The sequence below is a fragment of the Panthera onca genome, chromosome D1 (assembly GCF_046562875.1).
Source record: "Panthera onca isolate mPanOnc1 chromosome D1, mPanOnc1 haplotype 2, whole genome shotgun sequence".
NCBI classification, from domain to species: Eukaryota; Metazoa; Chordata; class Mammalia; order Carnivora; family Felidae; genus Panthera; species Panthera onca.
In genome coordinates, this window is record NC_138348.1 from 27282611 (window position 1) to 27309071 (window position 26461).

The following is a 26461-nucleotide window of genomic DNA, read 5'->3' on the forward strand; positions in this document are numbered from 1 at the left end:
AGCTCTGCCACTTATTAGCCGTGTAACTTTGAGAAAGTCAGTGTCTCCAAGCCTTGGATCCATCAGCTGTAAAATGTAGATAATAATAGTACCTGCCTTCTTAGGAGTGTTGTGGGAATTAACTGTGATAACATTTGTGATGAGCTTAGTAAAGTGCTGGGCTCAGTTTAAGCCCTCAGCACATGACTGCTATAGAAAACTGAAATGCACTTAGAACCTCTCCCTCAACAGACTCTCCTGGCTTTGTCCTTGAAGGTCCCAAGTGAGGTCCCCATCCAAGTGAGACTGCACTGGAAACCCTGTAACATACAGCAAAAGATCTTCTATGGCAGAAGCCTTCTAATTAAAACATTCTTATTTCCTCTTATTTTTGAAAAAATGTTTATTTTTGAGAGAAAGAGTGAGCGGGGGGCGGGGGGGATGCCGGGGGGCAGGCAGAGAGAGAAGGAGACAGAGAATCCCAAGCGGCCTCCGTGATGTCAGCACAGAGCCTGAAGTGGGACTCGAACTCACAAACTGTGAGATCGTGACCTGAGCCCAAATCAAGAGTTGGATGCCTAACCAACTAAGCCAGCCACACACCCCTCTTATTTCATATTTAAACCGTTGAAGCCAAAAACAATGAATGCCAGCCTTTAATTTGGGGCAAGAACCATTGGTAAGTTTTATGCCCTTCTTAAGCGAGTCCTAAGCCAGACAACTTTGATAGGTGAAGAACCACACGGCTATGACCACACCAAGAAAGTGGCACCATTAGAACCTGTCACATTTTGTTTATTCCCATAAAGCTGAATTCAAATCATACACAGTTGTTTCTCAGAGGTCAGGCGGATCTGGGTTTCAGTTCACCTTGAAAAGCTAAAGATCACTTGTCTGACATGGAATACTTTTGTCTGTTATGCAGGAAGTGATTGCTCATGTATTTATCTTGGTCCATTCATGAAGTGATTGCTCATGTCCTCTGTTCTTTGCTGGAGGCGTAGGCTAATTTTGTGTCTGGTGGACTGGTCTGTGAATTTCGGTGGTTATGCATGCATTCTTTTCTCTCTCTGTATTGTACTAAAACACACATATAGGGGGCCTGTGGGGCTCAGTCAGTTAAGCGTCTGACTTCGGCTCAGGTCGTGATCTCACGGTTTGTGGGTTCGAGCCCCGCATCGGGCTTTGTGCTGACAGCTCAGAGCCTGGAGCCTGCTTCGGATTCTGTCTCCCCCTCTCTCTGCCCCCCCCCCCATCCTTTGTCTCTCTCTCTCTCTCTCTCTCTCTCTCTCAAAAATAAATAAAACATTAAAAACACACACACAAATATAACATAAATTTACCATTTAGTGACATTCATAACGTTGTGCAGCCCTCACACCCAGCCCCAAGAATACCTTTCCTTTTAATCCTTTTTTTCTTGAACCAACTCCCTCAGTCATCTCAGTTTGTAGACCTGGCTGGAGCCAGAACTGAAGGAGATCGTTTGAAGCCATGTGTCCTGATCAGACTGGTTTGACGAGGCTGAGGAATCTGTTGTGACCATGAGGAGAGGGCATGGCCCCTGCTGCCTGCAAACCCCACATAGGGGCATGTGGGCACGTGTTGTGTGCAAGGGAACACCCCCCCACCCCAACACACACACACACACACACACACACACACACACACACACAACAGGATCAACTATCTTTCGTTAATTGGGTAGTTAGTATCACCTCTCCTGACACCACTCTGGAATAAGATAAAGGTCTACATTTGCTTTTATTTTATTTTATTTTATTTTTTTTAACGTTTATTGATTTTTGAGATGGAGAGAGACAGAGCATGAACAGGGGAGGGTCAGAGAGAGGGAGACACAGAGTCTGAAACAGGCTCCAGGCTCTGAGCTGTCAGCACAGAGCCTGACGTGGGGCTCGAACTCACGGACCGCGAGATCATGACCTGAGCCGAAGTCGGCCGCTTAACCGACTGGCCACCCAGGCACTCCTACATTTGCTTTTAAATGACTGGCACTCTTTGTAGAAGCATGATTGAATTATTACTTTTGTTTGTTTTTACAGGAAAGGGCCCATGCTCATTAAGTGTTTCATGTGCCAGGTACCTTGCTGCTAATTGGTTTCTTAACATCCCTGTGGAGAAGGCCCTTCATTAGCTCCATCTTACAAATGAAAAAATGAAGGTTCAGAAAGTTCATGGGCACCTGGGTGGCTCCATTGTTTAAGTGTCCAACTCTTGATTTCTGTTCAGGTCATGATCCCCTGGTTGTGAGATTGAGCCCAAAGTTGGGCTCTGAGCTAGGCATGGAGCCTGCTTAAGATTCTGTCTCTGTCTCTGTCTCTCTCTCTCTCTCTCTCTCTCTCTCTCCCCCTTCACCCCTCCCCTGCTTGTGCGCATTCTCTCTCTCTCAAAAAAAAAAAAAAAAAAAAAAAAAAAAGAGAAAAGAAAAGAAGAAAAGTTCAACATTTCCAAGAGCAGACATCTAGTAAGCTGTAGAACCAGGATTCAGATTCTCATCTCTGACCCTAGAGCCCATGATTTTAACTAATAGTGAATACAACCATTTATGTTCCACAAGGCAAACCAAACATACCCGGGACACGCAGCCTGAGTCTCAAGAGCAAGAAACATCATCAAAGAAAAGCTGCCTGAGCAAGCGAAACCAATCCTACAAAACTGCAAGGTAGCACATCTTACAGAAGCAAAAACAACTCTACCCCTCACCAGCCCCATTCTTCACACAGAGCTGACCTACCAACTCGTGTAAAAACCTGCTGTGGATCTCAGCCTTCGTCTCCAGGATTCGTTTACGCCATTTCTGTCTTTGCCTGGTTAGATCCTCAGGCTCTCCTTTTCGACTTCCTAGTACGCTTTCGCTCCTTTTGGTTGCGTTTCTTTGCTCCTGACTCTAGCTGTCTACACTTCTGGCTATGTGCATTTTGACAAGCCGCTTGAGCCCCAACCAGAATTTTCTCTTGGAAATGATCTTCACATTGACCTTGTAGGAAATGCAGGAGAGAGAGCCCCAGACTTGGCTCCCACCGCCCCCTCAACCTCTGCCATACTGGAGACCTCTGAGGAGGACACCATTTACATTTGTGTAAACCTTTATTTACAGTACACTTGAAAAATGTCCTCCAATGTTTATAGAAGAAGACAGAGCAGGTACTACTTTATTTATTTTTAATGTACAAACATTTCAAGCATACACAGAATGATATAGAGAGATCCATGAACCAGTGCCCAGATTTGACACATTTACATGTATTTTTCCTTAAAGAAATACAATGTTACAGATACCATTGAATACTTTCATCCCATTTCCTTCTGTCCCTCCTCAGAGAACCTACTGTATTTAAACATTGCATTTTAAAACCCATTCTATGTTTGAACCATCCCACACAGGTCCTAAAGCTATGTCTAATGATCTATTTATCTATCTGAATCCACAATGGATATTGTTGTTTCATTCTTAAAACTTTCATATAATATCATACTATATGTATCCATTTGCAACTTTTGCAAAGTTACATTTTTAAGATTTCTCTCCATTGAAATGTATCTAAGTTTATTCACTTTACTTACTAGATAGCGTCTCTCGTCTCTCTCTACTTGCGTATGTGGACACATGCATTACTCATCTAGTCTCTTGCTGTTAGAAACGTAGTAACTTTGTTTTGCCATTTCAAAAGATATGGCAATGGCCGGTGTGCATCTGTTATTGTTAGCCACGGGCCAGACTTTTTCTAGAGCAAATTCCTGAAAGTGGAATTGCTGGGTCATAGGGTAAAACCTACAATTTTAGATGACACTGCCAGTTGCTCTCCCAAGTGTCCCAATTTACACTCCCATTATCTGAGTTTGAGAATTCCCATTTCCTTTCATCTTTGACGACTCTTGGCATTATCACATGTATCAGGTTTTCATCAATCTGTCCACTAAAAAAACAATTTCTCATTGTTTTATCACTGGCAGATTTTCTTTTTTTTTTTAATTTTTCAATGTTTATTTTTGAGAGAGACAGAGACAGAATGCGAGTGGGTTACGGGCAGAGGAAGAGGGAGACACAGAATCGGAAGCAGGCTCCAGGCTCTGAGCTGTCGGCACAGAGCCGGACGCGGGGCTCGAATTCACGAGCTGTGAGATCATGACCTGAGCTGAAGTCGGGCACTCAACCAACTGAGCCATCCAGGAGCCCCAGATTTTCTAAATTAAGGGTTCATTTTCCTTCTTATAAAGTTCACTGAGGTTTTCTATTTCTTCTTGATTCAGTTTTTGTAATTTAAACTTTTCAATAAAACTGTTCATCTACATTTCAAATACCTTGGCATAAAGTTGATATGGTATTTTATCATTGTTTTTCAAATATTCTGTAATATATACTCTTTTCATTCCTGATATTGTTCATTTATGTCTTCTCTCTCTTTTATTTTAATAGATCCCACTAGAGGGTTGTTTACTAGATAAATATTCCTCCCCCCCCCCAAAAGGTTTTGGTGGTGTTACGGTGTTATTCTTTCTTGTCTCCTTATTTTCTATTTCATTAATTTCTGTGCCAACTTTTAGTCTTCTTTTTTCTCTCTTTTTGGAGCATGCTCTCTGTGGTTCTTTCAGTAACTGCTTTAGTTGCATGATAAATTAATTTCCAATCTTTCTTTTTTTTTTCCTAGTATATGCATTTAAGCTTATATATTCACCTTCAAAATCTGCTTTAGCGGTTTGATATATATTTCTTTGGGTGTGATTTTGTCTTAAATATTTAATAAAATATTTAATAAAATTTAATAAAACCATATTTTTTAATTGAGTGATGTCTTTATTTTATTTTTATTTTTAAATATATTTTTAAGTTTATTTATTTATCTTGAGAGAGAGAGAGCACACAAGCAGGGTAAGGGCAGAAAGAGAGGGGGACAGAGGATCCGAAGTGGGCTCTATGCTGACAGCAGAGAGCACAACATGGGGCTTGAACTCACGAACCGTGAGATCATGACCTGAACTGAAATTCAGAGTCAGATGCTTCACTGACTGAGCAACCCAGGTGCCCCAGGACCTTAAGATGTTTTAACTGTAGCCACCTATCTATTTTTTAAGTATATATTTTTAGTATTATTGTTCTATCTTTTCTGGTAAACTATCACCTCTCCTATATTGTTATTTCTCTCAGCTTATAGACAAGACAATGGAGGTTCCGTGACTTGTCTAGGCTAACACATTTAAAAAGTGGCAACATCCATCCAGAACCCGCCTTCATTTGGGAATGAAACATCTGTAGACTCAAATTTGTTGGGATATCCTGGTATGGCTCATTTTTCTATGACCAGCTTTGAGACACAAAGAGTGTTATTGGGTATGTCCAAATATCTCTCAATAGTGAAATGGATGACATGGGTGTTTTGCCCTTCATTTTGGCCCCAAATTGAAATTCAGCTCTTTAAGCACCTTGTGTTTTTCAGTGTATTTACAGAATCTCGTTATTACTATACAGGACTGACAAATGCCAGGGGATGTGCTGAGAGTAGATTAATGATATAATATAGAGGAGGCCACTCCCTCCTTCCTCATGTAAGATGGTTATCATACAAAGAGATCCATCCTTGAGATTTCTTATTTGAAATTTCCGTCTGTATGTCCTGCCATCCATCCTTTGATATGTGACAGTTTTATGGCTAAGGTTGGAATTGTAATTGCACAAATTTCCAGCCTACTGCTTCGGTCCTCCAATCATGTTTCTTACTAATAAGGCTGAGATCCCAAGTGAAACGGTTTGTGGATAGCTTACAACCTATTGCTATTGTAAGAAAACTAACAAAGCCCATTGAAGGTGAAGAGTGTCACAGTGTCATCTCTGTTCATGAAAGACAGCCCAATTTTCAGTTGGGGAACAAAGAGTATATTTGAGGGCGAAAGGCTGGCGAAATAGCTTGGCTGAGTAAATGCTCCTGCAGGAACGATTATTGCCTCATCACTCAAAGGTGAAAGAACAGGAAAATAAAATGGCACAGATTGCGTCCACCAGGTAACAGATGAGGGAAAGAAGAAGAATATAGTTCCAAAGCTTGCGAGTACACACATGATCTTCTGCAGACCCTGAAAGAAGACGCCTGTGCTAATAATTTGGGATTGTGCGATCAGATTGAGAACTCATGCCTCATTTGAAAAATAAATCACCATAAGATTCGGTGCAGTTTAAATGGATTTAGAAAGAAGCATTTGAGAAACACAGCCCTGGCTGGCGCCGGAAAGTGGGACCAAGGATGAAGTTGGTCTTAGATGTCTACCTGTGTCAGGCCCTGTCCTAAGCACTTTACATACATTATTTTGAATTTTCTCTTTCACATAGCTAATAAGTGGAACACTCGGGGATTTGAACCCAGGTCTGCTTGACTATCACTTCATATTTGCTTTTAAATGAGATGATGTCTGTAATTTAGCAGTTTAAAGGTTAAGAGTGTGACCACAAGGTGTACAGTCTGGATTGACTCTTTTCTCACCGCCCTGAGCCAACGGAAAGGAAATCTGCACAGAGATTTTCCTTTGTTTAAACTCCCCACTCCCCCCCCCCCGCCCCCGCCACTAAGTAGTCATCACCACTTAAAAATAGGACTTGATACTCCTGAAACCAATACTATACTATACATTAACTAACTTTGAATTTAAATAAATAAATTAAAAATAAATAAATAAAAACAGGACTCGAGCCCCCTCCCACCAAGTCTCAGTCTTGAATCCCTTGTCCTAACCTGTTGCAAGGGCTGCACGCTGATCTGGACTTCAATTCTCCCTCCCCAAGCGATCCCGCCACCTCTATTCTGTTCCTATCCCCATTGCTTTTCTCTAGTTTCTTAGCTACCATTGCTCCCCTTGGCAGCCTGAGTGCTGGCTGAGGACATGCTTCCCATCTCCTCCCTTAGTGCCCCTAGTTGTTAGCTGTTAGTGCCCCTTAGGCCACTCTGGCTTGACTCCATTCCTGCGACAACCTGCCTCCCACCTCCTCCGAAGGCAATTCAGTGCACTCTCCTACCCACCTCCCTTACATTTCCAACATTCATGAAATGCACTGAGCAGCTTCTATGCGCCAGGCACTAATCCAAGCAGTGGGTGTGCAAATATGCCCAAAAAGGTCATGGTGTTGTGACAGAGACAAGCAAGCAAGCAAGCAGGGTTTTGAATGCATGCAATAAATGTTCCCATACAGGTGTGCACGGGCCAGCCATGCTGCGGTAGCCGTGAGATGGTCTCCTCTGAGGCTGAAGTGAGGATTGAAGGAGGCCTCACGCATAAGGTGAAGACTTACCTGACTCTATAAGAACGAGTAGGAGTTCCCATCATTTCCCACCAGCTGGGTTGCTATGGTTATAGCTATAGTAGGCGACTGAATGTTAGGGAGTAAGGGTAGAAGGAGAGGTGACAAGGAAAGGGAGGGTACTTAAAGACTTATCATACCATCCACTCAATCCTTTAAGGTGGAGGAAAAATGATACTCCTGACTGGAGTTTCATTCTTCTGCTAGTGGGGAGAAATTCCTTCTCTTCTTTCCATTCTGTGAAAACATAATGGTGATGGTGGTGGTGGTGGTATTATGTGAGTAATCACCTTTCCCATAATGCTACCTACCATTTTTTTTAAAGGTACTTACTGTATGTTAGAGACTTTACTCCCTGTCTGAGGGTTTCCTCTTACTAGATACGAAGGTCTCAGTTCCCAGATTGCACTGCTTGCGGCCCCACCTGCTGGTAGGATCCGGAAGTTCAGAAGTCCTATGGACTTGTCCCAGGGCTCCATCTGCCTTTCTTTTAGGTGTCCAGGAGCCCTGACATATGTCCTGTGGCAAGAAGTTCAGACGGGTTTGGTCCTATTTCAATGGATTGACTGCATGAAGGGTACTGAGTGCATCGGAAGCTGGTCATGGTGGCCAAAGCATGGGAGTTCGGCTCCTGTTCTCTGCTCTTGAGCCCCAGTCACTGGAGTGGAATCTCCCGCAGGAAGAGAGAAGGGATTCTTTGAGGATGGGTGGCGCACCCCCAGGACAACACTCCCTAAGGAGACTCAGAGCCAGATCATCCTCGATTCTCATTGTGTTCCCCCATGGAGCTGCATCCACAAGAAGCCAGGCTACTCAGGGATAGTGAGGATGGGACTCAGCTTCTCAAGAACCTCGTGATGGTAGCAGCAGAACCGACACACTGTCCAATCCTTGCTTGAGATGCTGCAGAGGCGGGGCCTCAGCTCACCCACCCTGGTCCCCCCTGGCAGTTTTTCAAGGGAATGGGAGGCGTCTGGGTTACCTTCAGTTGAGACACCCTTGTTTTTCCCAATACAGCTGTACCTCCAGGGTTATCGTTCTTAAAATATACCAGCCTTGAGGGACAGGCAGAACCCATTATAGCACAGACACTTAACAGACCCAGAATCCCCATCTGATACTCTCCTTTCGAGGTTTATTGCCAAGGCAGGCCATAAATCCCACATCTCTTGACTCAGTTGGACCCATTGCTTTCTGGATCCTTTTCTGAGTTGCCTGCATTCACCTTCATATACCACCCCCCCCCCCAGCTCCAGCTCTCGGAGGGATGGTTTGGGGATATGGAAAGGAATCCGTCTGTTCTCTCCCAGAAGATCCCTGGGCTCACTCTGCAAACTGGTCCCTAACACTCCCCAGAATCTTGCATACAAGGAGGGGGCCTTCACTCAGTTACACAGGAGGCCCACTCAGAGTTTCCTTAGGTAGGGAAGGCTCTAAAGACTTCTTTTAAGGTAACCAGTGCCAAACTGCCAGAAATTTCTTTTGCTAAATAAGAAAGAAAAGATCTGCTTTTCATCTTTACAATAACCTTATAAGGCAGGCATTATTGGGATCCTCATTTTATAGGAAAGAACGCTAAGACCCAGCCACATGAAGTAACTTGCCCAGGTTTTCGGTGGTCACTAACAGAGCAGAGATTCAGAGCCAGCTCTGTTGGACTTGAAAGCCCCCCATGCATGCTGCCCCCACCTCCTGGCCAGGGAAGGGGTCCTCATCCTCAGTGCATAATATTCGCTGAAGAATGAAGGATACTTTGCAGTGAATGCTGAAATCAGGAATGGGTTGCATATGGACCCACTGACACATGTTACTTCTGCTTGGTTTTGTCCTCTGTATCTGTTGTGGCCCAAAGTTTGTAAACCAACCCTAACCTCCAGGACCTCAGAATGTGACTATATTCGAGGGTAGAGACATGAGAGAGGTGATTAAAGTAAAATGAGGCCCTATGGGTGAGTCCTAATCCAATATGGCTGATGTCCTTATACAAAAAGGAAGTTGGGACACGGACATTCACAGAAGGAAAGACGATGTGAAGACAAAGGAAGATGGAGACCATCTATAAGCCAAGGGGAGAGGCCCAGAAGAAACCAACCCTGTGCACACCTTGATCTTGGACCTTTGGCTGCCAGAACTGTGAGAAAATAAATGTCTATTATTTAAGCCACCCAGTCTGTGGTACTTTATTATGGCAGTTCTAGCAAACTGATAGAGTATTTACAGTCTTGTGACCGATAGCATTTCCCAAGACTGCTAGCAAGGTAGGTTCCCATAAAGAATAAGCAATGTTTATATAATATTTCCTTAACAAAATTGCTTCCACCAAGAATATTTGCCTGGATGCAAGGAGGAGAGACTGGAAAGTGGGAGGCGTCATTAATATGGAGAAAGAGACATCCTACAAGTTTTCTTTTCCATCGTGGTCTTACGCGTAGTTACTATTTACAGCATTAAGGCAGTTATCTCTATTGAACTCTGAATGTGAGATGTCTCATACACTTAATCTCCACAACTATCCTCTGAGGTGATTGCTCATCTTGCTGATGGGAAAACTAAACCGTAAGGAGGATAAAGTAATTTGTGGAATCATACAGAGTAGGTGGCAGGAAAGACCCATGCTTTTAATGACTATGAATTTGACTTCTAGGATTTCACTGTCCCCCTTCTCCACGGCTTCTCGGACTTTCCCAGTTAAGTATTACAAACTGTGGGATATAGTGAAAGGCTGGGTCTTGCCACTCAAAGTGTGGTCCTCATACCAGCAGCAGGCATTACCTGGGAGTCTGTGAGAACTGCAGAACTTCAGCCCTACCCCAGACATGCCAAATCAAGATCTGCGTTTTAGCAAGATCCTCAGACAGTACCAGCTAGATAATTGGTAGGGCCCAATGCAAAATGAAAATGCGAAGCTCTCAGTTTAAAAATCAGTAAGCATTTCAAGATGGTGGCAGGAGAGCATTAAACCGAATGTGGGTGGGACTACCCAGGTCTCACACCCACGGAGCCAACCCTGCCCACGGGTGATACATGGGGACCGTAAAGCGTGAGAAGCATAAACCTAGAAGATTCAGTGTTGCAGCCCTTCACTAGAGGGATGCTTTTAGTTGTATTTGATCTTTTTTTGCATTTTATCTTTAAAAAACTCCAAAATTTTGCATTATACTCCTTAATATACCCATTGGTCTTACCATAAAATAACATTTCCCCCCAAAGAAACCTGGAAGGAAAATAGCATCAACAACTTCTGGCACTCTGGCCATCTAGGAAGCAAGCACAAGCATCCCGGTGCAAAAATCCTGAGGTGAGCCTATCCTAGGTGCAGACGGAAGAGCCCTCGATTGAATATTTCCAACAGAGTCACACCATATAAATTTCATGTGCCTTTCTTGCCAGATGCTGAGCATTCATTAGTATTGCTCTGGACCAGTTATTTAAGCTCTGGGCCCGTCAGTCTTCTCATCTATAACATGGGGAGAAGAATAGTACTACTTCAGGGGTTGTTGTGAGGATTCAACGAGATAATAAATAAAAATAAGACACAGAGAACGTTTCCTGGCTTATGTTAAACGTTCAATAAATGTTGACGTGTCGTTACATCGTGGAGATTAGGTTCTTGTTTCACTTTGAAGAAAGCAGAAAACGAGGCAGACAGGGTGTCACAAGGGGAACTGGCTCAGCCTCTAGACAGAGCTCCGTGGGATGGCACTTATTCTAATAAGTTCATCTTGACCTGGGACCTGGTCTTCATTCTACTGATGCAGAAACCTAACTTTGTCAGCACCCAGAGAGTGCAGCTGTAATTTGGGGGTGAACTTACAATACTGGACGCCGGTGGTGTGTGTGTGGGTGTGTGTGCATGAGCTCGGAGAAAAACAGGGAAAGGGGGTGGGGGAGGAGAAGAGAGAGAGGGAGAGGGATTGAGAGAGACAGCGCAAGTAGAAATTTTGAGTCTGGTGAGGATGACCTTTACATTTTTCAGCGAGAGAAACTCTTACTACAGAGGGCTTGAAGGTTGCTGGGAAGAACAACGTCAGCAGTGACAAGACAGTCTCAAGGGACTGTCTTGGTCTCAGCTGTGACACCAACTCCCTTTGTTGGGTGGCGTCTTCTGAAACAACCACAGCTGGGTCGCACTGGGTTGCACTGTGTAGTCTTTAAGCCTCAAGGGGGCGCTCTAAACTTCAGCTCCAAGAACGAGGCAAGGGCCATCTAGCCAGGTCTTGCCTTTTGGGTATAAACAAACACAGGAGATTTTTGGAGAGAACAAGGAAGGTAGGTGGGTGGGCTGTGCTTAGGAGAGAGTGAGTGAGGCTGGGCACGTGGAGCTCCAGAGGTGCATTTGGGGCCATTGCTAGAGAAATGTTTTTCTCTCTCAGCTTCTACAATTGAATAGAATGATTAGTGTGTGTATCCATATTTCTGCTTACAGAAGTTAAACATGTATGTTGTAAAATTTTTTAATATGAGGAAAAGTATGGCTTTGAAACTGAAATGCATTCGTACCCCCAACCCGGCCCCCCAAAGCGTTGAGTTTCGTATGTTTGCTATGACTGTATCCACTAACTAGCTAGCAAATAACTATACATATACAGGAACACATGTGTAGTTATTTCTACATAAATAGGAATGCCAACAATTAAGTTCACAATGATAACCTGTAAAGCTGCCTGAAAAGCTTGTGTTTCATGGCCCACTGCGTTCCTTTCCCACGAGCAAGTAGCACAGAAAGGCAAATTATCAGAAATTTATGAGCTGAGCATAGAAAGAAAACAAGGGAAGTGAGTTAATCTTCTGAAATGTCTTTCAGCTAAAAGACACGTCCCCTCCCCATCAATGCATCGGGGAACTAGTATCTCACAGACCACATTTGGAAAATGGTGATCTCTGCTTATGTCATTTTGAAGTCTCCTTAAGGCAGAAATTATTACTGGGTTATATTGTTCCTTTTAGAATTCCCTGCATTGGGGTAAAAATTAACAACTTTCTTTAACCTACCTATGGGTTCTTTGAAAAGATATTTAATGACCTATTTAAGATGATTAAAACCATCCTATTAATTTTTTGCTCATGTTTCAAAGGAGACTGGGAAAAGTAACAGTTATTTAAGATAAAATAAACCAGCAGACCAAAAACTATTAATGCTAATAAATCTAAAAGTAAAGTCTGCCATTAGGAATGGCTTAAATATATGAAGTATTTCTTTTAAAATAATCACTATTCCTATATCCTTCACATAGGTCTAGAAGTGCAAGTTATGATTACTTTTAGGCATATAACACACAAACGGGTAACAAATGGTACATTTGGCCCCAAGCCATTCTTCGTCTCATCCACTAGAGGGTACCTGAGGGTTGTTCAACAAAAGCACTCAGGAAACCAGATTAAAAATGTGAACCAGAAACCACAGACCAAAAGTGCTGTATATATATTTTAATACTTCTGGTACATTACTCACCAAATTCAGTGTGCTAAAAGATAGCCACGTATTTTTCCCCTTATAGAATTTTGACACTTCTGTTTTGTGCACCAGTATTCAGTTTTGAAAACATTCTGAATCTTGCCTAACGAGGATGGTATTGGGTATTTTACAATATAATAAACACATCTGCTTTTCTAATGAAACTTGTGGTATTGAAGATTACTAGAAAAGCCTGGCAATTTTATTATCATAATCCCAGAATTATTTCTCTATTTTGTGTAATTAGTCTGTTACTTAATTGGATTCCCTCTGAATGGTCCCATGAAAGATGCAGGGTTATTTTCCTTTATTACGTTCATCTTCTACTCCTCACTCCCTCCCACACCATGTTCTAGTAAGAGCAAGTTACTGTATTGGACAGTAAAACTGAAAATTAGAAGTAGTCCAAATGACCAGTAGCAGGGAATAGGAAAGCCAACAGTGGAGTGTTATGGCCATGCATGTTTATATTAATCTATTAATTATAGTATATATAAATTATAACACTAATGAAATAGTATCAGGATCACATTTGCAAAATATGCTGACCATTCACTAAGGGTTAGTCCCTGTGTTATGTGAATGATGAACAGGAAATAAATTCCAGCTCTTGAGGAATATATAATTGTGTGTGTGTGTGTGTGTGTGTGTGCGCGCGTGTGTGAGAAGAGATCCATGATTGAATACTTAGAGGGTAGGGATTGTGAGCATGAACTTTGGAATCAGAAATTCAGGTTCTCCCACTCATTTGTTGCATGACCTTGAGCAAATGACTTTACCCGTGTCCGAGCCTTGATTTTCTTATCTGTTAAATGGGGATAATCATCTACCTTAATTTTATTGTGAAAATTAAGTGGAAGCATGACCATAAAATATCTGACACCTAGTATGGATCATGGAGTTCAGATCACGGAGTTCAGTTGTGGCTTTCTGCGTGTAGCAGGGAATCATTGTGTGATACCATGTGTGATAGACTGTCTCATGATGGCCACCCCCAGAATGAGATGGAAGCATTGTTCCAGGGCCAGACAATTGGTCTGGTCAGACAAGCTTCAGTCATATCCTGACAGTCCTATTTTCTGGATAGCCCAGTGGTTTGGGCTGCCTGATACAAAGAAAGTCACTGAGAAGGGATCTTGCCTCCTTTGGAATAGCGTGTGTTTCTGTTTTTACTTTCACTGCTTCAAGGTCCAGTGGTCAAAGTGGGCCTCTTCGGGTGAAGACTTCAATAGTCCTGAGAGCCAGTGTAGATGGCTGCTCCCACATGAGCTAGCAGACAGAGCTCTTTCACTGAGAAATGGGCTTGGGGCCAGGCTAGGATGGCAGAAGTGTTTCTCAAGCAACATTCTGAATGATGCTGAAATCCAAGGAATCTGAAGGACCAGGAGTCAAATGGAGTCAAAAGAGTCAACTGGGCTGAGGTCAGAAAAACAGCCAATGAAATCCAAATGGGTTACCAAGCCAAGATGGGCAGAGCTGTGCTGAAATCCAGGGTATGGAGCAGGGATTGGAAACTGGCGGGGGAGGGAGGGGGATGGGTGCAGAGAACAGTGAGAACCTACTATTTACCAGCTACCATTCCCGATACTAGAGCTTATATTCCAATAAGCTAATTTCCCGTGCTGGTAAGTACTATGAAGACAGATGGCCTAGTATAGTGTAATAAGAGTTTCTGGGAAGGCTGTTTTAGCTAAGGTGGTGTTCTAGGAAGAAGGAACACCAAGGGCAAATGCCCTGAGGCAGGAATGATAGAAGAAGGCCATTGTAGCTGGAGTGTCATGAATGAAGTGACAGGTGGAAAGAAATGAGTTTAGAGAGGTAGTCAGGGGCAACTCTTGTAAGGATCTTGTAAGCCATGATAAAGGGTTTGGATTTTAACCATGCAGTGGGTAGCTGTTGGAAGTTTTAAATAGGGCAGGGCAGTTGGCAGGATCTGATTTACGTTTTAGAAAGACCCTTCCGGCTGCTGTGTGAAGGTTAAATTATAGCAAGACAAGAGTCTTATACAGGAAAAGTCTTGGAAGAAGGAAGAAGTAGGGACTGCTGTGTCAAATCGGACAGAAATTTCCATGAGCTGGGTCAGTGGAAAATCTGTGTGGCACAGATCCATTTCCTCTCCAACCCTGAGGTTGTCCTTGTACTCAAACCAGGCCAGTAGGTGGGCCTCACCTCTTGACTTCTTTTCCAGGAGCATCTTGGTCCTGGGGGTTTATTTATTCAGATTTCTAAATATGTACAAGTCAACCTAAAATTTTGAGGGACGTAGCTTGAGGCTGAGATCGTGCTTCTGCTATACATCTCACTCTGTTTCAGTACAAATGAGGAGAAACGACTGAGAGTCTTTTAAAACGTGGAGGATGGGGTAGAGAAGGAGCTTGATTTAAGTAACATTTCAATCAGATAAATTGAGTTAGTTATTTAAAGATGTAACTTGAAAGTATATTTAAAAACAAGTATTCGAATAGCTACATACTTATTGCGTGTGTACCATGGGCTAGAGGCTTTGTAAGTGAAACAAAACACAACAGCAGTTATTGTTGTAAGAGCCTTTGTGCTCCTGCTGTGCAAAGGGATTCCGGTTCTGAGACTGAACCAGGTCTTTGGATGCAATATGGTTACAAAAGTACTTCTTTACTCACAACCCTGAAAGCTAAGCATTAAGGTTCCTACCTTTTGCAGATGAAGAGACCAACGTTTAGAAAGGTTGGTTACACGGTCCAACTGAGTAATAAAGCGAGAATGTGACTCTGGGGCTATCCAGCTCCCAAACTGCAAAATTCATGCTGGAGCCACTCCACATGAGTTGTACAAGTAGGGTGCAGTGATTACGGGTGTGAACCATGGTGTCAGGGGGGCTTGGATTTGAATTCTGCTCCATCATTTACTAGCTGTATCTTCTTGGCTGGTTACTTAATATCTAAGAGCCTGTGTTTCCTCATCTGTAAAACAGGGGTAGCAATAGCCCCTCCTTCAAAGGTTGCTCTGAAGATGATGTGAGATGTATAGCACAGACCTGGAAAATGGAAGGGGACCCAATAAATGTTAGTGCATATATATATATATATATATATATATATATATACACGTATATACATATATGCACTATCCTATGAGGGGTACTTTGACATCTGTCTGAACCAGTTTCACTTCCAGCATCAGAAACATATATCCTGCCTTGGAAATGTCTCACATAATAGATTGTGTCTGCTCAACTTGCTGTGCACAGTGCTTCGAACACCAGGCATCTAGGAAGTACTCTGGATGATGATATTACCCAACTGCATGAGTGGGTTTGATAGCTTTTCCAAAGGGCTGGTATTTCAGTTGTGCAACTGTAACTGCTTCATGGCAGTAGAAAAGATTTATTTTGGGGGACCCCAATCAACCCTTAGCCCCATTCCTCAAACTCCAGCTATATCACAAGATGTCAAAGCCGTGCGGTATTAATGTTTGGTCAAAGGTGCTAGTGGCATTTTGCAGATGTAATGAAGAACCCACGTTGTCCAAGATCGCTTCGTGATGCCTTCTGCCCTGAGCCTTGTTTGCCCTTTAAGGCCCAGCTGGCGGGGAAATTCAGCTGCTAGCTCACCTGGAAGTCAACGCAAAGACAAAAAGAATGGGTTTATTCAACTTTGCAGGAGCCTGGGACCTCAGGCTGGGCTAAAAGATGCCACCCAGTGAGGGAAAGGATCTAGTCATCATCTCTGTCCAGAGCCAAGTCTCACAGAGGAAAAGATCTCCCATAATTAAAAAAAAAAAAAACAGAGTGATTTTCCAATGTGGATGGTGGCTTGACTGAGAAGAAGGCAACAGGAGTGGGGATGGGGAACTGAGAAAAAGGAGGGGTTTCTATTAGAGGGCTACTGTTGTCCTTGAGGTAAGCAGTTAAATCATGTAAAACTGGTTTGCAGGACCAGATTTCTTACCTGAAGGTGAAGAATTGTGCACTTGCTTCAAACCAGTCTGTTCTAACCAGCTCGTTTTCACTTGTGCTAGAGAAACTGAGTCAGCCTGACATATTTTCCATAGAGCAAGAGCCATATCTTCAGGGAAGTTTCTGTGTGTGGCAGTTCAAAGTGGGCCAGTTTTCCTCTGAATCTTGGTGACACGGGGAGCTGGACGGCCCTGGTTCAAATAGTGGTCCAGCGTCTACTTGCACTGGTACCTTGGGCAAATTACCTGCCCTCAATTTCCTCTTCTGTAAAATGGAATTAATGAAAGAAACGACTTTGCAAATGCACCTGTGATGGACAAAAAAAAGAGAGTATTTTAACCCCCAATTGATGATAGACACTTCTGCCTTTTAAGGAAGGTAGACATACTTCATACCAGTGAGGAAATAGAATTTTCCTTTGGGCCCCTTCCCAGAGAGGGAAAAGAGAGAGAGAAGAGAGACAGAGACAGAGAGAGATAAAGAGTACTAGCATGCAGCTGGGTAGAAAGCCTGTTTAAAGGAGCATGTTAACTGCGGTAGAATTGGAGCTGAATATGGCTCTGGTGGCTGGAGAGGGCTGAATGGCCTCACCCAGTAGTTGTCAGGGCTTCTAGTGGCCAGTGAAAGAGAAAGAAGAGAGAGGTGGCCCAAGCAATGCTGCAGAAGGCAGATCTTAAAAGTCTGGAGAGCCCAGCTGCTATTCAGTTTACATGTTTATATATATCAAAGGACTCAGAATAATTCTTGGCACCAGTGAGCATTTAATAAATGGCAGCTAGTAGCCGTGTGGCACAGGGACAGCACACAGCATCATTGCCTTCAAAGAGTCCCTCTCCCCGGAGGAAAAGCATCGTCTCTCTTTTTCATGGTGTGTGTGTGTGTGTGTGTGTGTGTCTTGGGGGAGCAGGATAGACAGCAAGAGGAAAGTAATGGGTTCAAATTCTGGTTCCACAGGGTTTGTTTCTTTCTTTAATTTTCCATTTTTAAATTGGGACAAAAAATAGCACCTCATCTCATACGATTCATGTGAAGTTTAAACAAGATAATCTAGATAATTCATATGCCAGGCACTTAGCCTTCAGAAAATGTTAGCTCTTGCTAGGATTCTATAATAATAGTCTTACAAAGATGGTATACTATCCTAGAACATGTGCTTTGTTGTTTTTCTTTTAAAATTTATAAGTGGGGTGCCTGGGTGGCTCAGTCAGTTAAGCGTCCGACTCTTGATTTCTGCTCAGGTCATGATCTCATGGTTTGTGGATTCAAGCCCCACTGTCAGCAACAGAGCCTGCTTGGGATTCTCTCTCTTCCTCTCCCTCTCTCTGCCCTTCCCTCACGTGCTCGCTCTCTCTCTCTCAAAAATAAATAAACTTAAAAAAATAAAATACACATGCATATTCAATACAAAAAAAAACCTTGAAAAACATGTAAAGAACACAGAAAAACAATGGGCACTCCAGCATAAAGATCACCAGGGTTAACATTTTGGTTTATGTCTTTTCAGTTTTTTTCCTCTCAAGTGTATGGACATCTTTGTTCTGTCTTTTCAAAATGGGATACTGTTCTTTAGACTGCTTTTTTTTTTAAACCTAGCAATAGACTGTGAACTTTTCCCCGTGGATGAGTTGCTTCTTAAAATAGATGTTCCAGTGGAAGCAGCCATACCCAGGGCCAGCAGATTCATTACTATTCTTTTTCTTTTCTTTTCTTTTCTTTTTTACAGACTGGGGGGGCTGGGGGTAAGTCTTATGGCCATCCAAATCTGGGAAACACTGCACACACATTTCCTTATTGGAAAATTAACAGTGCCTATTAGCATGTTAAAGGCTCTAGGAAACCCTTCCATGAGAGAACCTGCCTGACTTGGGTTAGATCAGTGTTTCCAAAACTGATTTAGCACAGTGGAGCCTCTATTCTCATAACTCCCGCTGATATCTCGGGAATCATTTGGGGAAACACTCCTGCAGGTGAAGATTCCTTAAAAGTAGAGAGCAGATCTTGTTTGTCTTGTCTCCACACGGCCTTACAGATGGATTTTTTTTTTTTTAAAGAAATTATGGAAAATGGGATTGGCCTGATGAATCCACTTTCTAACCAACACACGTGTGAACCAGGGGCCAGGGTTAGAGACTGGGGCTGTGCTCTGAAGTGTCTCTCCGTGTAAAGCTAATTGGCCCCTTTGGGGATGAACCTGTGAACTTGGCCTCGTTAGCACCAGCACGGAACAGCGGAGTTAGTTTATCTGGCGCCATGAAATGGTATTCTTCCCCAGATTCTCATGCTGTCCTCCAGGTGGCGATGTGGGTTTGTCATCCTGAGAGCCTGACGCCTGGGCCAAGCAAAGCTTAAAATTGAGGGGGGTGCAGGTGTGGATGAGGAAGGAAGCTGGGAGGGAGTGATTATCGAAAACCAGAAGATACACTGTCACACGTGCGGCTGGCATGACGCTGAGGCACAGCCTCATACTCTGGGAATAGGACTCAGGTTTTAAAGAATATTGATGAACCAGTGAGCCAATAAATATCACTAGTGTTTACTGAGCACCAACTGGGAGGGGTAATATGCCAGATAATTTCCCTCTTTTGATTTCTACTGATCGTCCTCCCAACACAGCTATGGGGTAGGTCCTTCAGCTGGCAATAGAACTGGAAGTCCAACCCGGGTCCTGTATCTGAGGGCTCCGCTAGACCGAAACAACAAGATGTTGACCAAAGATGAATAAATGTGAAATGTTTGTCTATCTATCCTTCTATCCGGCTACCTATCTATTTATCGATCTGCCTTTCATTTCATTTGTACAGGGTGGGCCTAATAGCACTGTGTGGTTGGAAAGAATATTCTGATAAGTCCTTCTGAGAGGGTTCTGGGAGAGAGGATTTTTCTGGTTTCGTTACATTTCCTATGATCTTTATTCTCTCTTGGAGACTGCTTCTCCATCTGGTGGCTCAGCTGGCCACCCCTTAATTCCACTGTGCCCACGGGGGCTGTGCAGAGGGCCACGAGAAATGTCCAAAGGGCACCTAGCCCTGACGTGGAGGGCAACGGAAGACCAAAGGATGTGTAGGAGTTAGCTATGCAACTGTCACAGGTGGCTGTTCCAGCCAGAACGACACGTGCTAAGGCTTGAGGTCAGCAAGAGCATGGTACATTAGGGGACTGAAAATAGTTCAGTGTGGCTGGCCCATGGGGTAGGGGTGTGTGATGCCAGGCGTGGGTAAGGGGGGAGAGTGAGGAAAGGCTGAAGAGGTACATGGAGTCAAGATAGTGAAGGGCCTTGTAAGTCGGGTTGAGGTGCTTGAACTTGATCCTGAGCACCACTAGGATTCCCTGAAGGGTTTTAAGACATGTGATGAAATGGACAGGTTTGCATTTTAGAAAGAGCACCCCAGCAATGGAGAAGGGATGAGGAGGAGGGGTGTGTGCGTGTGTCTGCACACACTCCAGCACCCATTTCTGGGGCAGGGGGACCACAGGACAAAGGTTGGGAGGGTGTTGCAATACCTCCTGCAAGAGGTGAGGGGGCACTGGCCCAAGGAAGCCGCAGCACTGTCCGTGGAGACGGCTGTCAGCAAATTTGAGAAGAATTAACAGCCTCCGACTACTGACTGGGAGCTGAGGGTGACATTTTGAGGTTCTCTGGTTTTAAGTGACAGCATATACTAATATTTTCTATAAATATTAGTATAAATAGAAATATTTTTGTCAAAACCAGGTGGCAAGAGGCTCCATACGGGGTGCCTGACCCATCTGTCTTCACCTCCTTCTAGCAGTGCCCCCCCCCCCAATTTCTTTCTCTCCCTTTTTTATCTTTTAAAAATCTCTCCTCATATAATGTGCAATAAAGATCATGGGTGTCTGAAAAACAAATAATCCAGTGAAGAAATGGGCAGAAGACACGAAAAGACATTTTTCCAAAGAAGACATCCAGATGGCCAACCAACACATGAAAAGATGCTCAATATCACTCATCATCAGGGAAATACAAATCAAAACCACATTGAGATATGACCTCACATCAGTCAGAGTGGCTAAAATTAACAACTCAGGAAACAACAGATGTTGGTGAGGATGGAGAGAAAGGGGAACCCTCTTGCACTGTTGGTGGGAATGCAAACTGGTGCAGCCGCTCTGGAAAACAGCGTGGAGGTTCCTCAAAAAATTAAAAATAGAATTACCCTACAACCCAGCAATTGTACTACTAGGAATTTATCCCAAGGATACAGGAGAGCTGATTCAAAGGGGTACATGCACCCCAATGTTTATAGCAGTGCTATCAATAATGGCCAAATTATGGAAAGAGCACCAAATGTCCAACAACTGATGAATGGATAAAGATGTGGTATATATACACACAATGGAATACTACTCAGTGATGAAAAAGAGTGAAATCTTGCCATTTGCAACAATGTGGATGGAACTGGAGGGTATTATGCTAAGTGAACTAGAGAAACCTAACATATGAGCATAGGGGAAGGGAAGGAAAAATGAGACACAAACAGAGAGGGAGGCAAACCATAAGAGACTCAAACTGAGTCTCAGAACAAACAGAGGGTTGATGGGGGTGGGGGTTGGGGGGGTGGGAAAAATGGGTGATGGGCATTGAGGAGGGCACATGTTGGGATGAGCACTGGGTGTTGTATGTAAGTGATGAATCATGGGGATCTACTCCTGAAGCCAAGACTACACTGTATGTTAGCTAACTTGACAATAATAAATAAATAAATAAATACTGCCATGGAAAAACAAAAAACAAACAAAAAAAGAGCATGGGGGTCAGAGTCAGGCTGATGTGAGTCACAGCGCTAATGATTATTAAGGCATTTATTTGAACTTCATTGAGCCTCATTTATTCAATTATAAATGGGGATAACTGTACCTACTTCATAGGACTGGGATTATGACTTAGTGCAGGTTTTCCTTTTCAGACGCAAACCCAAATCTCTCTCGGATGGGTGGTAAATGGCCCCACCCTACGACCCATTCACCCAAACCAAAACCCGTGCTTCCTCCTTTCCTTTACTCCCCACCCAGGTGATTCACTGTCACCTCTTGCCTTGACGTCTCTAGTAGCTTTTTAACTGGTCACCTGGTTCCACATCACTTCTTGAAGGACCCTTCCTGTTTTCTCCATCAAGCAGCCATGTTGATCTTTTTGGTCGATGTTGTTTGTTTTTTATAGCAACTTTATTGAGATATAAGTCACATACCACAAAATTCACCCATCTAAAGTGTACAATTCAGTGGGTTTCAGTATACTCAAAACTTTGTGCAACCATCACCGCCATCCAGTTAGAGAGCATTTTAATCATCCTGAAAAGAAACTCTGTCTCCATCAACAGCCTCTCCCTATTCCCTGACAACCACTAATCTACTTTTTGTCTCTATGGATTTGCCTATTCTGGACATTTGGTATAAATGGGATCCAACAATATACAATCTTTTGTTTCTGGCCTCTTAGCATATTTTCAAGGTTCATCCGTGTTGTAGCGTGTATCAGTGTTTTATTCCTTCTCATGGCAGAATACCATTACGTTGAATGGATCTATCACATTTTGCTTATCCATTCATCAGCGGATGGATATTTGAGTTGTTTCTACTCTTTGGCTATCATGCAAAATGCTCCTGGGAACATTTGTGTACATTTTTGTGTTTACTTGTGTTTCTAATTTTCTTGGGTGTGTACCTAGGACTGGAATCACTCAGTCACATGCTGACTCTGTTTAACATTTTTTGAGAGGCTGCCAAACTGTTTTCCAAAGCGGTTGCAGCATTTTATAATCCGACCAGCAACATTCGAGGGTGCCAATTTCTCCACATTTTTGTCAACATTTGTCACTGTCTGCTTTTTTGAATGTAGTCAGCCCTGGTGGGTGTAAAACTAGTATCTCACTGTGGTTTTGATTTGCATTTCCCTACGGACCAGTGATGTTGAGCGTCTTTTCACGTATCTATGGGCCATGTGTATATCTTCTTTGGGAAAATGTGTATTCAAATCCTTTGCCCTTCCCCTTTTAACTTTTCTTTACTGTGGTAAGATACGCATAACATACATAAAAGTTACTATTTTAACTCTTACAGTTCTGGCAGAATTAAGTATAATTCACGCTGTTGTGCAACCATCATTGTGACCCATCCCTAGAACTTTTTCATTTTCCCAAACTGAAACTCTACCCCATTACTTTCTCCTTTCAGTCCCTGGTATCAACTATTCTCCTTTCTCTTTTGTTATTGCCGTTCTTGTTCTTGTTTTTAGTTTTGTTTTTAAAATAGCCATCCTCCTGGGTGTGAAGTGATATGTCACCGTGATTTTGATTTGCATTTCCCTCGTGCTTAGTGATGTAGAGCATCTTTTCATGTGCTTATTGGCCACCTGTATATCTTCTTCAGAGAAATGTCTTTTGCCGTTTTTTGTTTTTTTTTTTATTGGATTTTTGGTCCTTTCAATATTGAGTTGTAAGAGTTTTTTTTTTTTTTTTTAAACTTACACGATCTGCAAACATTATCTTCCATTCTGTGAGCTGCATTTTCACTTTCATGATGGTGTGCTCTGAAATCAAAGTTTTTATACCTGAGAACTCCAATTTATCTGTTTACTTTGCTTCCTTATGCTTGGGTGTCATAGCTAAGAAACCATTGCCTAATCCAACGTCAGAAAGATTTACTCTCAGGTTTTCTTCTAAATGTTTTATAATTTTAGCTCTTACATTTAGGTCCATGACCCATTTTGAGTTAATTACTGTATATGGTGTGAGGCAGAGCCAGGGTGATGTTTCAAAAACAAACCAGACTCGGTGACTCCGCTTCTTAAAATTCTCTACTGGCTTCCGGCTGCTCTTAGAACACAATCCTAGTTCCTCGCCCCAAGGTTTTCAGCCTCATCTCAGCGCCCACGCACCCCCTCCCAACCCCCCCCAGGCCTAGCTTGCTGGAGCTATGGCTGCCTTCTCACAGTTCCTAATCCCTAAACTCATTCTGACTGGTGTTTTTGCAATGCTGTTCCCTATGCCGAAAACAATTTCTAGTGGCTACTGCCCTTCTTTCCATCTCAGTGTAAAAGTGCCTTCTTCAGTTAAGACCTTGGCTGACCACTCTACATGAGGTATGTTCTTCCCCCGACACCTTATTCCTATTTTTGTTTCGTTCGCAGTAATTAACAAGGGCTATATTCGCTTTGTTTAGTTGCTTACTTGCCATTGCCCCTCCCCATCACTGAAATCCCAGGGGGGCCAGGACCATGTCAGTCTTATTCACCTCTATCCCCAGCACCCAGTACAGCGCCTGACACATAACAGGTGCTTCGTAAATGTTTGCTTTAAGACATAAAGAAAAAGTAGGCGTTAGAAATGTGTCTTCCATTCCCAGCTTCCCTTCCACTTTCGCCAATTCTATTACCTCCCTCTTGTATCAGCTTTTGCCTGGATTTTCTTCTATTTCCTGTTTTCATGGAAGATGACTTTATGGAACAGAGCATCCGTTTTTTGCTTTTTTTTTTCTTCTCTTACTGCTCTTCCTCTTCTTACTGTTTTTAGCATATAAGAACCAGTGCTGAGATATAGCTTTCTAGCTCACAACTTGTTTTTCTTTTCTGAAACTGTCTCAACAGCAACTCAATATTGAGCTCTCCTGGTCTTATGTTTTCATATGAATCAGGCTTTCTCCCTCAGTGAAGATGTGGGATCTGTAAGAATAGGATTTCTTTTCTAGCTCAGAGAGTGGTTTGTTGAATCTGGGTAAGTAAATCTCAGTGAACACTAAGGAGTTGATCAGTGGCACTTTTAAAACCCAATAACACTCATGTATGCTGTGATTAAGATATCAAAAAACTCCAGGGGCACCTGGGTGGCTCAGTCGGTTAAGCATCTGACTTTGGCTCAGGTCATGATCTCATGGTTTGTGAGTTTGAGCCCTGCATCGGGCTCTGTGCTAACAGCTTAGAGCATGGAGCCTGCTCCGGATTCTGTGTCTCCCTCTCTCTCTGCCCCTCCCCTGCTCATGCTCTGTCTCTGTCCCAAAAATAAATAAAAAACATTAAAAAAACTAAAATATAAAAAAACTCCAAATCATGGATGGAGCTAGAGCGTATTCTGCAAGGCGAAATAAATCAATCGGAGAAAGACCAATAGCATATGATTTCACTCCTATGTGGAATTAAAAAAAAAAAGCCAGATGAACATAGAAGAAGGGGAAAAGAGAGAGAGAGGAAAGCAAACCCTAAGAGACTTAACTATAGAGAACAAACTGAGGGTTGATGGAGGGAGTTGGGTGGGGGATGGGCTCCATGGCTGATGGGCGTTAAGGAGGGCACTTGGGCAGAGCCCTGGGTGTTGATGAAAGTGGTGAGCCACTAAATTCTACACCTGAAACCAACTTTGCCATGCATGTTAACCGGAATTCAAACAAAAACCTGAATTTTTTAAAGATGTCCAAATCAGTGGATTCTGAAACTGTTACAATCCTACCACATACAAAATTCAATTAACCAAGCTCCTTTTGTGTAGAAATTCTATGAGAAGTAATAACATCATATATGTTGTCAAAAATCCTGCAGAATAATTTCTTATAGATGACTCCCCGTTTAAATGGAGGAACTGAGATCCTTTGTTTGGTGACATATCTCTGCACACATTTCTGCTTCATATCAATTCAGCAGGATTATAATCATAAAAAAGGAACATACCTTCATCTTAATGTTAAGCTCTGCTCCCCCTGCTGATAGAAATTCTTTTGATGAAGGCTGTAGCCAGAAACATGGTTAAAGACCATTTCACCTGAAAGCCTCACATTCTGGATTTTTTTTTTTATTTGTTTGCCATCTTGTTGATCATTTACAGATATCCAAATACCTAAGAAGTGAGCCCGAGAGATGATTGAAACTTTTGATCCAGGAAATAACTCACACATTTGTTTTGCTTTGCTCTAATCTTCAGAGGTGTGTGTATCATGTTGCCAGGTCCCAGGTTTTTAAAAAACAGATTTTCCTTTGGGCTTCCCCCCTCCCACCTTTCATCGCGGTAATATTTTCTCCTATCTCTCATCTTCTAAAAAAAAGTAGGTGTAACAGTCTAATCAGCCTTTACCAACTTTTCTGCAAGAACAAGGCAGAAAATACGAAGATATACATCAAGAATTGTTATTATTGTTTATGTAGTAGTGATATATGACTCCACCGGGCTTTGTGTTTTACATGGCCACTTTGAAAACACAGGATGCTGTTCAGGCACAAGCGATTTGTTTCTGAGTCCTGTGCTTGGATATTTCTCATAAATATATTCTGCCTCTGATTTTATGATATCAACAAGATACCCATGCAATAAAATATTTTCAGATTCCTGGTATTGTCTATGTTGTCAAACAAAGATAGTGTCCCTAAACTTCAAGAACAATAGGTAGAGAAAACATTAGGAATAAAGTAAATAAATATGTGTAAATCATCATCATGACAATGATAGTTTTTTCCACGGGACACTGTCTGGAAGTGTGTGAATCAGCACTTTCAGCCATGTTACTTCTGGATAGAGAAATCAGAGGTGATTTTCATTTTCTTTTCCTCTATTTGCCTTTATATATATTACTTTTTTTCTAACGGCCATTGTAGATTATTTCTGAAATAAAAAGATCCCTTTCAAAGAACAGTAAGAAGAATTGGTAAAACTAAGTATAAAAATAGAGTGAATAACATTTTTGAATGGAAAATGGCTCAGAAACATGGCTTCTGAGAAAGTGAAAATCTGATTTGTCTTCTATTAATTTTCGAGTTCAGATTGTGCACTTTTCCTTTAGCTTTGAT

General features: G+C 42.6%; 1 long non-coding RNA gene across 1 annotated transcript; it reads right to left on the minus strand.

Annotated features, from left to right (window-relative positions):
- Positions 1–15867: 15867 nt before the first annotated feature.
- On the minus strand, positions 15868–25467 carry LOC132661617 (uncharacterized). The gene is made up of 3 exons (XR_009602314.3): positions 25352–25467; positions 16667–16981; positions 15868–16329 (listed from the first exon to the last, which is right to left on the minus strand). It is a non-coding gene; the product is annotated as an uncharacterized LOC132661617 (long non-coding RNA).
- Between the last annotated feature and the right edge of the window lie 994 nt (positions 25468–26461).